This window comes from Agelaius phoeniceus, chromosome 13 (genome assembly GCF_051311805.1).
Source record: "Agelaius phoeniceus isolate bAgePho1 chromosome 13, bAgePho1.hap1, whole genome shotgun sequence".
In the NCBI taxonomy this organism is placed as follows: Eukaryota; Metazoa; Chordata; class Aves; order Passeriformes; family Icteridae; genus Agelaius; species Agelaius phoeniceus.
In genome coordinates this window covers 8,847,560-8,862,611 of record NC_135277.1, presented here as the reverse complement: position 1 = coordinate 8,862,611, position 15,052 = coordinate 8,847,560, and the positions used below count along the sequence as shown (strand labels likewise).

Sequence of the window (15,052 nt, the reverse complement as noted above, 5' to 3'; positions counted from 1 at the left end):
TATATTGTCCAGTGAAATATTTTCCTTACTTCCTCTTAATGACTGGGACTGTTCATTGAGAATGAACATGTAAATAATGTTATTACCATGGAGCAGAGTTAATAGCCTCTAATGGTCCAGAACCTGTGAACAATCATGCCCATGAGGAACTCCTTACACAAATAGTCCTGGTAAACCCAACAGGAGTCTTCATGTGGTAAAATTACTCACACAAGTGAGTGTTTGAGAGGAAAATGTCATTGCTCCTCTCCCACATTCCTCCTGTTCCTCCATGAAAGAAAGCCAGCACATGAACATCAAAAGGCATTTTTGGTCAAATATGTCCCAAATAAGGATTTCATCTTAGACTAAACAACTGGTTTGAGTATTTGCTGTAACTATTATTGAAAATGTTTTTAATTTTTCTATTCACTTTCTAGCTTTTGGTTCTTGATTTAAATCATCTGTAGTGCTCCTACTTACTGTGTTCACTTGGTATTTAATGTTTAGAATGTCTGTTTAATACACTTTAATAACCTCTACAGTTCAGCTGCATTTTACTTAAAAAACATTCATTACTCTAAAAAGGTTTTGGAATGAGTGATTCATCAAAGAAGCTAAAATAGCTCAATCTTGTGTCCTGCTAACAAGACACAAGATATTTGTTTAATTGTAAGTGCACATTCAAAGCATTTACAATTAGCAGTAGCATAGTTATGAAAGAAATAGTGTCTAGAAGGAGCTGTCATTTTTGTCTGACGTGAGGTTACTTCAAAAGGCACAATTCCCCTGCAGGTACTGAAGTTATCCAATTACACTCCTTGTTTGTTTATTATAATTAGTGTGTTTTGGTAGAGGTTTTTCATGGGGAAATGAAAACTAGCTGATAAAACAGCTATTTTCCTGAACCAGGTAATAAAACTGATCACAATAGACCTGTGAGTTCTGGGAGAAGGTGTGCAAAATTTCCTATGGTGATTTTAGGGGGGTTGGTTTGGTTTGGTTTGGTTTGGTTTTATTTTTCTACCATATAATCCTTGATCCTAAAGGTAATCTAATAACTGTCTGCTTTTCATTTAGGCTGATTGTGAGTCAAGTCTGTATCTGCTGAGGAAGTTAAGTGATGCACCCTCTAATTAAAGTCTCTGCAGCACCTTCCTCCTACATTAATGGGCTGGTGGATTCCTGGTTGCTCCTGTGGCCACCAGTGCAACTGAGGGACCCATCTGAGTGACAGGTACCTACATCCATTTGGAATTTTTAATCACAGCTTAACACTTGTCAGCTTCAAAGTATACACTGTAGGGAAATTAGTGTCACATCATGTGATGCAGCAGTTGTAGGGCTGCAAAGAAAACAGATTGTTTGATTATTTTTTTTCTTCCATGGCTAAGGTTAACTGCCTGGACAGCTGCAGTGGAGCCTTCAAGGCATGCTGCTTTATCTGATTGGTCTCAAGCTTGATCTGGCACATGAAAGGAAATGTGAGGAAGTTTCCAGCAGAGATCATTTTGCAAGTCCAAAGATAAGGGCAAGGTCAAGTTCACTTGTGTTTCCACAGTATCTGGTTACAAACATCGGCCCCAGAGCCACGCAGATAATTCCAGTTTAGTCTGGCAGTGGTTTGCACCTTCAGCAGATTTGCCTTGCTGGAGTATTTGTCATGTTCTGTTCACCAGCACCACAAAGGCCCACCACAGGAAAGCAAGAGCAGTTACCTGTCTCAAAAGGTGACTTTTCCTTCCAGGGACCAAACACATGGTGATTTTATCCAAGTTCTGATGTGGAACTTGCACTGGTGTTGCCAACCTCCCATGGGGCTGCAGGGAAATGTTAATGTTTAGTTAAGGAGTAAGCTGTTATTATCTGTGTTACGTTATTTTAGCACATAAGGTTTCTCCTGTAGGAAATTACCATTTCTTCCATGCCTTCAGAACTGTGGGAGTTACTGCAGGAATATATGAGGTGGGAAAATAGAGCTGCTTTTTTTTTAGTTTATTTTTTAAACAGTGTCCTTTATGGTTATTGTGACTAGAGTGTGAAACTTGAGAGCTGTGGCCTGAGGGTGGAAGGAGCTGTCTCTGCCCCATGAGGCTCACCAAAAACATTTCCTGAGTTATGGATGAGCATTGCCTTACAAAACCCAGCCCTACACACTGCCCTCCCTTTGAAAACTGTTCCAGTCTCAGTGCTCCTCAATTTGCAAAAGTTTATCTTAATTCCACCAAGGTCTCGGTGAGATTTCCTAACTACTTTTTAATTTCTTAATTATGTATATTGTTATGCTGCAATGCTTTATGGCTTTATGTAATCAGTTTTTCTTATGGCAGAGCTGCTGGTTAGTGGTGCACTTCAGTAAAAACCACAATTCAAATTTTTCTCCTAGCTGTTGCTACAAGCAGTAAATTCTGAGGTTAAAGGAAAGGAGCATATTGAGTGAGCCTGTGCACTCTTCCATTCAATCACCTCAAATGCTGTTTTGTGTATGCTGTGCTTGAGGAACAGGTCTGCAGTGTAATGTGTATTTCTCAATATCTTCCACAGAGAAGCAGAAGCTGTGAGGATTTTTCTGTCCTTTTTCTTTTCTTTTTTTTTTTTTTTTTTGAGGTCTGCATTTTTCTTCATCTCAAAAAGGAAAGTTGTCATCCCCCAAGTTAAAAATCCATACAGTGAAATAAGTTGGCCTTCTTTCATGAAAATGTTTGCTCTCTCTACCATGAAAAAAGAAGATTACAAATTGGCTGTAGAATATCTTGATAGCTCTCATGTAAATTATTCTACCACTCACATCAATAAGCACAGTCAGTACACTGGGTAGAGAGATGCCTTTCTGAATCTTTTTGGGATCTGTTTTCAGAGAGACAATTACAGTGGGGCAAACTATAATATAATAGTGAAATTAAGGTGAAGTGAATGATGTGCTGCTACACAAAGCTTGAAGAGATAGAGCACTGATCTGTTAAACATGAGTTATGGTTTTATTTTTTTGTAAATTCTCCAAGATTCTGGTCTGGTTTTGATTTTGGAATGGGTGGGTGGTGGTAGTTCTTTTGTCTTTGGAAAAGCATCTTTTATAATTAAAGAGGCACCGTCCTGGCATGCTCTGGTCACTTGGATGGTTATTAGGGAGAGCTCTGTGCAAGCTGGCACTGAATTAAACCCTCAGTCCAAATCCCCACTGTGCTCTGAGAGGAGACTCATACCAAAAGGAGCATGTCATGTCCTCATGCCTCCTTTGCTGACATTATTAAGGGCTGGGATGATTTCCTGGGCAGTAATGATGGGTCCATGTCCAGCTGTCCTGCAGCAATCAATCCACAAGTGATTCAATCCCTGGGAGCAGAGTGTGCCCAAAAGGTTCAGTGTTAGGTGTTGGGGCAATTCTATCAATTCATTTAGAAATTCTGACTGTCTCAAGGCATTCCTCTGCTTTCCTGTTTTGTTTTCATAATTTTTTCCCAATACCATGAAACCATGTTTAACTTCACATAGTGCTTTCTTCCAGGGAGAGCTGAACTGCACACAAATTTATCCTGATCAATCTGTGTCCAATCTGTTACTGGCTTGATCAGATAGAAATGGATGATATTAGTGAAGCTGGCACATTGCTCCTAACCTTTCCTGATGGCATATTCAATACTTGAAAATACCAAAGATCTAAATTTAAACAAGATCTATAAAATCACTGTCCCTTTTCCAAGAGATATATTATATGTATCTCATGTCTTTAAAAGTCCTAATTTGAAAGCATGTGGTCTTTGTTCCCATTTAATGTCTAGGGTAAGACATATTCCCCCAAAGTACATCCCTAGCTTTCAACTATTCCTCATTATTTTTATGCTTTTTAAAATAAAAGTAACAAGCATTTGCCTTTCAGTGAACCTGTCCTTCCCTTTCAAAGCAGTGATTTTTTATTATTGACTTTCAAAGAGCAAATCAATCCCACTAAACTGCCACACTTTTTATCCTAATTATTTTTTTCAATTGCTGTGTTTCTTATTCTACATCTGCATTAGTATAACTTTGTTTTTTTCCCTTTTAAACATAACATTAATACTCATTTATGTCTTTTTACTTTCCAGCTTTATGAAGGCACTATTGACTCTCACCTTTGTAAATGTCTACCCTTGAAGTTTTAAATGTTTGCAATAAACACACAATTTTGCTGCCAACATTAGCAGCCATTAGCCATAAATTAGCTGCTTCATTTCAAGTTCAACTTCCATTTCTCCTAAAGTACCATCAAGAATCCTTATCCCCTGGCCAGCCTTACACTGGTGGAGTAGAGAGATGAATTTCAATATTTTAAGAATTACACAAGTGTGGTTTTGACTGCAGTCAGGAATACACCCTCCTTAAGTGTTTTCTCCCTTTTCTTGGCTAGTGTAAATCCTTTGGATATTTCTGACAGTGTATGCCCCCTGGAATGTCTCTGCTAAAATATCCAGACATTCCAAGACGTTGGTGGCAAGATCCTGAATCATAACTGTAGTAAATTTCTGGTGGGTGTTGCTGCCTTTTTAGATCTCTGTGGGAGCTCCTACCTTTAATCCCTGCCATCAGCCTCTGCTGTGGTGACTGTGACTCTGCATGTCAAGAGCCAATTCTCCAGGAAGACAATTCATTTCAGTGATGTGCTCATGTGACCTGACTAATTCTGAGGTGAGAGCACTGACATCAAGGAGAATCAGGCCAGATATGGGCTCTTGTTTTGGTCTTTAGATAATTATGGCAAGTGTGCTGTAAGCATGGGGTGGACTAGATGAAAGGCAACACTGTTTTGTTTCTCTGATAATCTGAATTTTTAGGTTCTTCTCTCAAATGTTTGAGTTTGAAAAGCAAAGGCAGCCAAAAGGAGATTGTTTTGGAGAGAAGTGAAAGCCAGCCTGGGATAGCAGTCAAGGAAACCTCAGTGGTGTCAAAATTCAGTTACAAAGAGGTAAGAAAAGTTCTAACAAGGTCTTCCATGTGACCAAATTTATATCTTAGAAATTCTGTATGCTCTGTTGTTGATTTGTAATTGATATTCAGCATCCACACACATCTATACCAGGTGAAGAGCAGAGGCTGCCTAGGTCTCTGGGAAAGCCCCTTGCACAGCAGCTTTTTCTCCCTGTAATTCAGTTTCCATCCCTTTCCTCTCAGGTCCGTGTGGATTCCTCACATGCTGATATTTGTGCTACAGACATTTCTCTTTTCCTAAGGTTTGGGAAGAGAAGTGTTAGCACCTTCTCTCTGGAAAAGAAAGGATAATTGTCCGGGTTGGCAAGGTGATCTCAAAGCTGCAGAATGAGATTTAAAAGTCTTGGTCAAAGGGAGAGGCCAGAGCAATACCAAGTCATCTTACAGGATTTGCCTTTGGTTACAGAGACCTGCTACCCTCAAACACATTGAGAAACCACACTGATAAACTTTGCCAGGGTCAGTCTGTGGGGAGGTGCTGTAACACAGGCTGCTTCAGAAATCCAAATGTTTTGTTCTCTGATTTTTAATGGTTTTTTTCCTGCATTCTACCCAAATGAATAATTTTTTTGATGAAGTTGCTCCTCATTTACACACACAAATGTGCCAGTCCCCTTCTGTTCCTGTCTATCTTAGAAGAAGCATGAGGAGTTTAGCTCTTCCTCACTCAATTTTTAGTAAAACACAATAATTATTTTTAAATATAAAATAGACTCAGGCTAGGGATCTTGCATTTTGAAAGGCACCATTTAAAAAACCAAAGACAGATGGTCTCTTGTACCCATAATTTCTTCTTATAAAATGCAATTTGAATTATTCTCAGTGGGTTCAGAATATCTTTTTTTCTAGGCATGAGCCAAGGCTTTTTCCCTCCAGCCTACAGAGGAATATACACTAGATAATAAATACTTGATGCATAATTTGTTGCTCACTGTGAGATGCCTCCTAAATATTTTGTTTACATCGTTTACATGTGCATATATTGCAAGCTAACAATAATACAAGCTATATTGAAAACTCATGTACAATATTCAGGGATTTTAGTGCATAGAATCTAATAATTCTTTTACAGAATTGACAGAAAAAGTTTTAAGGATGCAAATTTCCTAGTAAATTAATCCTTCAGTATTTCAATACTTGCTACAGTTAAGGCCAGTAGGAAGGATAAAATGCAGTGGCCCTACACGGGCTTTAGGACAGCTGTCTGTGCTCTGAAGGCTGCTACACATCCATCTCTGTCCTCCTGCTTTTACAAATTCTACAATCCCAACACTGATGCTGTACCTGAATTTTCCATTTTAATAAGAGGTAAATGTGTTTTTAAACAGTGATTGTGTTCAAGGTTCTTCCTTTTAAAAGTTTTATTTTTTTTCTTCTCTGAAAGGGCTTTCTGGCCTCTGGTTTCTCCAAGTTCTGGAAGCTTAAAGCCAAATGTTCCCATGGGGGTGGTTTAGGTGGATATGGACTTTCAGGGGGGATGTTCAATGAGTTTCAGGTTCAGCAGCAAGGAAGGGACACAAAACTCTTGTCTCTAATAAGCCAATGGTGGCCAACAGCTCCTCCTGAGCAGCCTTGCATGGGCTGACTTCTGTGTGGGGTAAGGATGAATCTGGGGCTGCTCTTCTTGGTGACAACAGAAACCAATGTCAGGAAAATTAATTCACTGTATTTCCTCCTGGATCTTTCTTACAACTCTCTAAAGGAAGCTGGAGGAAATACATACATGAAAAATCTACCAAGGGATATTTTAAACAAGACAACATCTGACTTGAAGTATCTGAGCCAGAAATAGCTGGGACTTGGGAGAGGACACCTGAAAAGTGTTGATCACTGTCCTATTGCAGTCTTCCATGTTTATAAGATAATTTGGCTTCAACTAGTACAGCTGTCTGTATGTCATGTAACTCAGGTTTACATGGATTTATTGATAAATAGTGGATATTCACATGTCCAGTCGTGTGATGCAGTGTGTGTGGTGCAGCTCATCCTAAATCCTCTTTAGAGTCAAAGGGGAGGAAAATATTCCTGCAGAAGGTGTTTCAGAGAAACCCTGGCTTCTCTTTGTCCAGCCAGTCCTTCCTGCAATGGCAGCAGAGGGGGATAAAACAGCTGAGCTGGCTGATATGAACTGCATGGTGTTGTGTGCTTCCACACCACCATGAATGGCCCTCCTTAGCACAGGACATGGAAGCTCCTGTGTAACGAAAATCCATTTTGTGCTGCTCCAAACACCACATCAGCTTTAACAGCTAGTAACAATCATCATGCAATTATTCTGTTTCATGGCTTTAAGGAGAACAAGACACAAAGGAGCTTTTTGTCGGGGGGTGTGAGGCTTTTTTATCACTGTTAAGCTGCAGTGTAAAATCTGCTCTATGGGGGCATCTCCTGGTGCTCAGCAGGGTGGATGGGCAGCTCCACCCTGGTGGCTTTGCCTTTGCTGCCTGCACTGAGCCCAGCAGAGGAACAACAGGCAAAGACTGACCCGAGCAGGGTGGGGTGGGGCTGGGGAGTGATGTCCCACAGTTTGGCAGCTCTGCTGTAAATGTTTGTGACAGAAATTGCCCCTTGAGCTGTGCTGGAGCTGCCACAGATCCTGGTCCCATGGGCCTCCAGCCCCGCCTGTTTTCTCCCTTCATGAGAGAGAAGCAGTAGAATAACAAAAGAAAATTTCTGACACTTTTCACTGTTTTTTTCCCCCCTCTCTCTTTGTCTGGGATTATGCTGAATATAACTTAAGCCCTGGTGCCCTCTTCTGATCTTGCAATAGGTGTCAGTCCTCAGCACACCTGTCCCTGCAGCTCCCCCTCAGCAGCCAATTGTTTGGAGTAGGGCGAGCATTTGGGGACACAGATATTTTAATTTGTAATCAGCTTTAAAGCTTTCAACATTTACTCTGATCAGAAACAGCAGCTTAGGCATAAATTAGCCTTTTCTATTTAAAAAAAAAACACCTTTTTTTTTTTTTTTGTCTCCCAGCAGGGGCAGTAGGCTCGATGTGAAGTCCACAGAAGTGAAGGGATAAACCCTTATCAGCTCTGGCCCAGCCCCTGACACAGCACTCAGAGTCACTTAGGCTGAAAGAGGTAAACTGCTGCAAGATCTTCAAGGAACAAAGACTGATTAAGGATAATCTTGTAGAAAATGTTGCCTTTTTCTGGATGTATTTAACATGGGAAATACTGGTAAGTGATAATTGTACAATTCCTTGGCTTTTCAGTGCTAGCAGCCCAAATTTAGTTTGTGTCCTTATATGCAGGCATGTGTAATGTATATTAGGTATATCTCTGACACTCAGCTGCAGACTGTATGAATTAGTTCATTCATCATTTCCAGGCTGCCACCCCTGGGATGGGAGGCAGCAGCTGGCAGGGAGCACACAGCAGTTCTGCACAGCAGCCTCAAAGCCAAGCCAGAAATTCTGCATCCAGGTTCTATTGCAGGGTGGTTCCACACACGGGGAACTAGAAACCTCTTCTTTGCAAAAACACACATTCCTTTCTAAAATCATATGTTTTACTGATAGCCATTGAAAAAAAAAGAATTACAATATTTGCCCATAAGGCATATGATATATCCAAAGTATGCTAAATGTTGCTAAATCTTCTAGTACTAAATTTACTGCAAAATAAGGTTATGAATTAATTTTCACAGTCCTGGCTTTCCTGTGGCTGTTTGCTTATGTTTTAAGCAGATAATATTCTGCAAACTGAGAGTTGTGCAACTGCAAATAAACATTCTCTACTGACCAAACTACTTGTTGATAATTTTAGATGGGAATTTTTGAGAGACCGATGGGCAGATTAACACTAAAGGCCTCTCTAGCAAGTGGTTTAACAACACATTAAGCAACAAAAGGGATATTTATAGCTCTTTGCTGGAATATGAGTTTTCCAGCTCTCTATTGCCATCTTGAGTCCCTGACTGCCTTTGACAGAAAAACCAAATTGGGTGTAACACGGACAGAGACAAAGGGAAAATCCATTTCCTGTCCTGATGGCCAGAGCCCTCTCCAGTTATCAGCTGAAAGTCATCAGGTATCACAGAAACAACATTATTTACTCCAGCTGAGATTATACACCAACTGAGAGCTGAGGGGAGATGCCAGGGCACTGTGATGCCAGTGCAAATTTGTTCTTGCAGAATGAGGTTCTTGGAAAGCAGCTGAGCTCAGGGCCCAGGGGAATGCTTGGACATGTGCATCCTGCAGACACCTCTGGCTGTCAGGGGAGCTAGTGAGAGTTTAGAGTATACTTACAGGTGGACTGGGAAATTCTGAAATTCTTCCTCCTATGCAGAGGTTTTGATTCTCCATTCTCTTTGTCCTATAATTGTCCTTGACAAATGTCTCACCTTCCTCTGAGAATCACTAAGGTGGGAACTGCAGTACCTCATCCATCCTATGATATTTTAGCATGTAGTTACTACACACTAAAGAAAACCTATGGATTTCCAAGTTCTTTGGGATAGGTGCCATGAAAAGAAGCCTGAGGCCTTTCCTATGTGGGCATTTCTCTAACACCTCCTGCTTTCTACCTCAGAATGTTCAGACTCTTTTTTTATTGGTTTATAACTTTCAGAAGTCCTTCTTTTTATTGTTATTATTCCCTATTCTCTCCCACTGCCCTGTTTCACACTTGGTAGCAGTGTTTTCAGCCAGTTTTCAGAGCTCAGTATTTGATGAGTGTCCCAGCAGAAGGAATACATTGTGAGATCATTGTTACTAATTGAATACTTGGTGGGGGATGTCTTCCCCTCCACTGAGTGCACTGAAAATAAGTTGCTAATACTTGATTCTAATAAATCTACTGCCCATAGCCTGTTTTAGAGTCTTAAGTGTATTTGGGCATAATATCAGCAATCAGTAATTCCCTCTTCCAAACAAAGGATACTGTTTGAAGGAGCCATTAAAACTCCCTTTTAATAAATCTCAGAGTAGCAGCTGACACTAACACAGTTTGAGCTGGGCTAGCACAGGGGTAGATTAAACCCTGATGAAAACAGCCTGGATTATCCACCCTGCTTTCTGCTGCTCTCCACTGCAGCAAATATTGGTCCTCCCTCTTTCTGTGCTTGTTTCTGCAGTGCCAGGCTGGAACAAAGGGCTCCTAGACCCCCCTGCCTGGGGCTGGGGTGAGCTGCAGGTGCCATTCCTCAATGCCCAAATGCAGGTAAAACTCTGAAGGTGTCAGGCCTGGGGCTCCATAGAACCATTGGCACAAAGGAAAATTGAATGTTTTGTGAATAATTTGTGCTGGCTGCATCTGAACAAATGGGTGTCTCCCCAGAACCTCAGGTGGTTTTGTGCTCATTTCAGAATTGCTTTGCCCTCCTAGGATCTGGGTGGTTCCTCAGGTATTGGTAATGGATCAAACTTAGCATTTCTTCAAAAGAATGGCCTCATTTATTGGATTGTGCCTTCTGTACTCTGCTGGCAATGGCCTTCCAAAGAGGTGCTCTGGCACAGCCATCCTGGGCTCCCAGAATTCACAGAGCTGATTATTTTTAATAACATTCCTGGAATAATCTCTGGATGGTGTCTATTTGCATTTGTATTGATGTCATCACACTGCTGCAGCTCTGTCTTCAATACTCCTTTTTATATATTTCCTGCAAGTGCCACATTAAATGATCATGGGATTCTTGGAAAAGCAACAGGAAATTATATAATGGTGCCCACAAGTCTGTGTATTGACTTTTCCACAGACTTGCTGGTCTCTGAGCCTAAAAATTGTTAAACAAAGATATGTGATCTTATTTTCTGCTCTTGATTCTTCTTACTGTCTGAGAAGACCTGGTCTTCTGCTGTTCTACTATGAAAAAACAAAAAGCATAAAAAGAGCTAATTATAGAGATTATTGTGGGTTTGATTATAAGGATACTTGTTTAATTTAGTTGCTTTACATTCTTAAGTAACTCTCAGCAGGAATTCAGATGGACACTCTCTGTCCTCTGCAAGTGAGGGACAACTGGCACTGTGATGAGCAGAAATGTCTGTAATGGAATCCCAGTTCTGGTATAAAACTTGTAGGACATTAGAAGAAATAATTTCCTTTTAAGTCTACTTCAGTACATTCAAACCATAAAGCATAACCCATAAAATGGAGCAAAGATGCAGGGAAACCTGGTGTTTGTGGCATTGTTTCTCAGGAACTTGCACAGGTCATAAGCTGTGGAGGACAAGGCAAAGGTTTCTATGGAAAATTGTAGAAAAACACCTGATGCCAATGTCACAGAAACAGGAATAGCTGTAAGGCCTGGGCTTTTGGCCACGTCTAAGGGTTTCTCAAAGTGCTTTGTGGAATATTTTGAATATTTATACCTGAGAATTCAAAATCCTTCTCTTTGTTGGCCTGAAAATAGCTTTGCTTTTGAAGATACAGAGACCCTTTCTGGTTTGTGGCGATTTTTCCCCTCTTATGGGTTTAGTTTTTATCTGAGGGATAATATATCCCCTAGATGTTGGAAATAACCAACATATTACATTGCTTACAGTCTTCCAGTCTCATTGGGATGATTCCTTCAGTAAATTCCCTTCTCATCCAGGATGATTCCTTGATCAGGCCAAGCTGGGTTTCCAGTTTCCAGCACATTGCTCTGAAAGTCTCATCCCTGGGTGAGTCCCCATCCATGTGTGGCACTGTGGGGTGGTGGCAGTGCCTGCCAGGAGCCCTCAGTGCTGATGAACTGATAGCCACAAACCCAAGGGAAGGCCAAGAGCAGCCAGCCTGCTCTGAAAGCTGCAATGGAGCCTTTCTCTGTGCTGAAATAATTCTGGTACCAGGAGCAGTCTAATCCTACCAGGGTGAGGTCGAAAAGTGCTGCTTTACCCTGCAGCAGCACACTTGACTCCAGCAGCAGATGAAATTAATCTCTCCTGATCTCTCCACTGGGACTGCTGGATGGTTTCCAAGGCTTGGGCAGGCCTGTGGAGCATCAGCTCGAGCACTTCAGGGCTCCTGGGGTCTGAAAAAAGACACATCCTATAAATGCTGCTTCAGTTCTCCACTCAGGGCTGGCAGCTCTGCAGAGAGCAGAGGATGCAAGGCAGATATTTGAGATTTGCTCTGCTCCTCACGGGACTCAAACCAAGAGCAGCTGCCCTGGTTAGAGCTCATCAGTCCCACATTCACCCTCTAGAACAGAGACAGTTGTCCTAAAGCATTAAGCTCTTACATGGTAATTTAAACAAACAAAACCCAAAGACGTTTGGGGTGTGACTGCTGAGAGCATTTTAACTCCACATGGATTCTCACACCTACTGTAATTCCTGAGATTCCTACTTCCCAGTTAATTGAAATTGGACATTAATTTGTATTTCCTGAATGAGAACAGCATCTCTGGCATTTATTTTATTAAGATACACAACTTTCGACACAAACTTGGAATAAAACTGACAATGGCTCAATGCAGTAATATAGTGAACAGAAAGTTTACCAAAAAAGTGTTTATTTTCCCCCTCTCCAGCACAGAACCACTGTTTTCTGTGCTACACAAGCTATTTGCTTCCTACTGCTTGGGAGTTTAGCCTGTTTGGAGAGACTGCAAGTGAAAACAAAAAGTATTGGAACCCTCTAGTGTATTTGCTGAAAAAGTAATCTTCTTTAGTTGTTTACCTACATCTTTTCCCAAAGTAGATTTTTGTAGCCACATTATACTACTATCAAAAAGATTTGATTCAGCTGAGGAGGCAAATGAGACAAATGTGTTTTGTCATGATTGAGAATGAAGAAAAATAAGTTTCTTTCCATTGTAAATATTTACACATTGGGTAATGTAAAAATTTACTTTGAGGTATTTACAGTGGGAACACAGACTGTTTTTTAAATAGCCATAATGTTGTTGCTAAAGCTTGGTGACTCTTTCTTCTCTGTTTTCTGACAGATTGTATGATGAAATATCAGGTAATACACTTTCAGAGCACGAATCATCATCCTGTTTTATTGGTTTAATCAGTGTGAAAGGAATGATTTAATTCACTATCCAATTAGATTCCTGAGTATGTTCATTTTAATAGGCTCAGTATTTCCCTAATTTATCTGCTAATCATTAGAAATGCATTTGGCCTCAGCTCAGAGACTGCTGTGTCCTGGGGTTCAAGCTGGGATTAGCACAGTTCTAAGAAATCCAGAGCATGTCTGGGTTTCAATGGAGCAATGGGATCTGAGTATTTTGCACACACTCAGGTGAGAGCAAGTGGGGCTGATGGTTTGTGTGTGCTCATCTCCACAGGCACACACAGAGGTCAGGACATTCCCTGGCTGATACAACTTCCTAAGCAGGGTTTAATTACCAGGAAAAGTTCACACAATGATAAAAAAAAAAAAAAATCAGTTTATCATGTAGTTAAACTGGCCTTGCACTTGTATGTTTTTGAGCTGGGTGAGTACTTGTAAGTACTTTGATTGTAGTGGCTGTACTGGAAGTGGCTCTAACGCAGACTCTCTGTGTCTTCTTGGAATAAAAAATGTTTTTCTGAAAATTTACCACCTGGTAGGAGTCAGGAAAGGGTGAGATTTACTCACAGCATTATCACAAACTTGGTCAGCACAAATCTGAAAATTGAATTTATAAATCAGGGATTAGTTTTGCTAGGATACTTTCCCCACAGCAAACTAAATGCATTGAAAACATTGCTCATCCCTCTTAACTAACAGAAAATACTCTTTATAATTTATTTATAGAATTATGAAGAGTATGGATTTTGACAGTGTTATCTAGATAACTAGATTTTTATTAGAAATAAGCCAAGCCTGAGCAGTGAAATTAAAAGGATTTTTTTTAGATGTCTAAAATTTGATCATGTTGTTATTTGAACCTGCCATAAAAACAGTACCAAGAAGGTTTCTAATAAGTCTCAGGGCATAATGCTACATAAGAACTTCTCTCAAAAGTAATCTTTTTAAATTTATGATTAGTGATTCCATGAGTCTTTATTTCCCTACAAAATGCAGTGTTTGGACATGATACAGTGTTCTGTTTCCTGTTTCCAGAGCTCTCTGGAAATAGGCTGATTCCCAAAAAAAAAAACTGACAACAAGAGTTATTAATGTCCCCAAAAGCAAACTCCTACTCTGCAAGATTAATAGAAATAGTTCAGTCTTCTGCAATAGTGTCAGTAGAGTTAGATAAGTTATATAAGAGTCAGATAAGATTTGGGGTCAAGAAGAAAAGATAAATAACTAAAAGTCCTCCTATAGTCAATATAATATTTTGTTACAGCTACAATATTTAGCAAAGTCCATATAGACACAACACAGTTTTGATACATCCATGGGAGAAATGATATCATTTTAACAGAGCTCCTTTAAGTGAAATATCTGTTTTGATCCCCTCTTGTTCATTTGAATCTTGAACACGTTTTCATGTTCCAGGATGAAACACTTGTTGCTTTTAGCTTTTTATATTTCTAGTTCTGCAGTGAGAGTTGATTGACAAACAGCGAATGCCATATGCCTCCTCCTCACCCTGCAACCAGAAGGTTGGGGTTAAAAGTGAGAGGGGAAAATGGGAAAAGAATAAATGAGAGCACAAGAAATTTGGCAGCATCAGAGATCTGTACATACAATTGCTGAATGACACATTGAGGCAAGTCAGCTTAATTATAAATTATATGTGGTAGATTTCAGCATAAAAGCATTTTAGAAACTAAATCCCATATTGGTATGTTGAATTATCCTGAAGTGACCCTGGGCAGCCAAATGTTCTTGCAGTCTGTCCTTGGCTCCTTTTTTGCATTATACAGGTTCCTAAGCCAAATTTGCAAAGTTAAACATCTGAGCTGTAAATAAAGATCCCTAAAGCCTACTGTGCTTTCCTTGTTCTAAGAGTCCCTTCACAGTATGGCCTCAATTCAGCTAAGTACTTAATATGTACTTAAATCCCACTTAAATCAATGGGATTTAAACATTTGCTTAAATGCTTTGCTAAATCATGGCCTATTAAACTGTCTGTGTTGGAGATCAAACTGTAATTTATATTGCTGTGATTTCTTCTTCTGGTGTTAAACATGAGACCCCAAACTACATTTCACTGTAGTCTTGCTTGAGTGAAGCTGAACTGTTTAATGGGAATGTGTGCAAGACCTGTGTTCCTCATGTGCAAGACACAG

The 15,052-nt window shown here is 40.1% G+C and overlaps 1 protein-coding gene across 1 annotated transcript in view; it reads left to right on the top strand.

The window, feature by feature from the left end:
* The window catches only part of TMC3 (transmembrane channel like 3), a 129,449-nt gene that overhangs the window by 77,620 nt on the left and 36,777 nt on the right, over window positions 1-15,052 (top strand). Inside the window, exons 15-18 of the mRNA XM_077185307.1 lie at window positions 1,060-1,216; window positions 4,504-4,641; window positions 4,788-4,918; window positions 7,921-8,126. The gene's annotated coding sequence lies outside the window, so the exon portion shown is untranslated. The remainder of the gene's footprint in view (window positions 1-1,059; window positions 1,217-4,503; window positions 4,642-4,787; window positions 4,919-7,920; window positions 8,127-15,052) is intronic.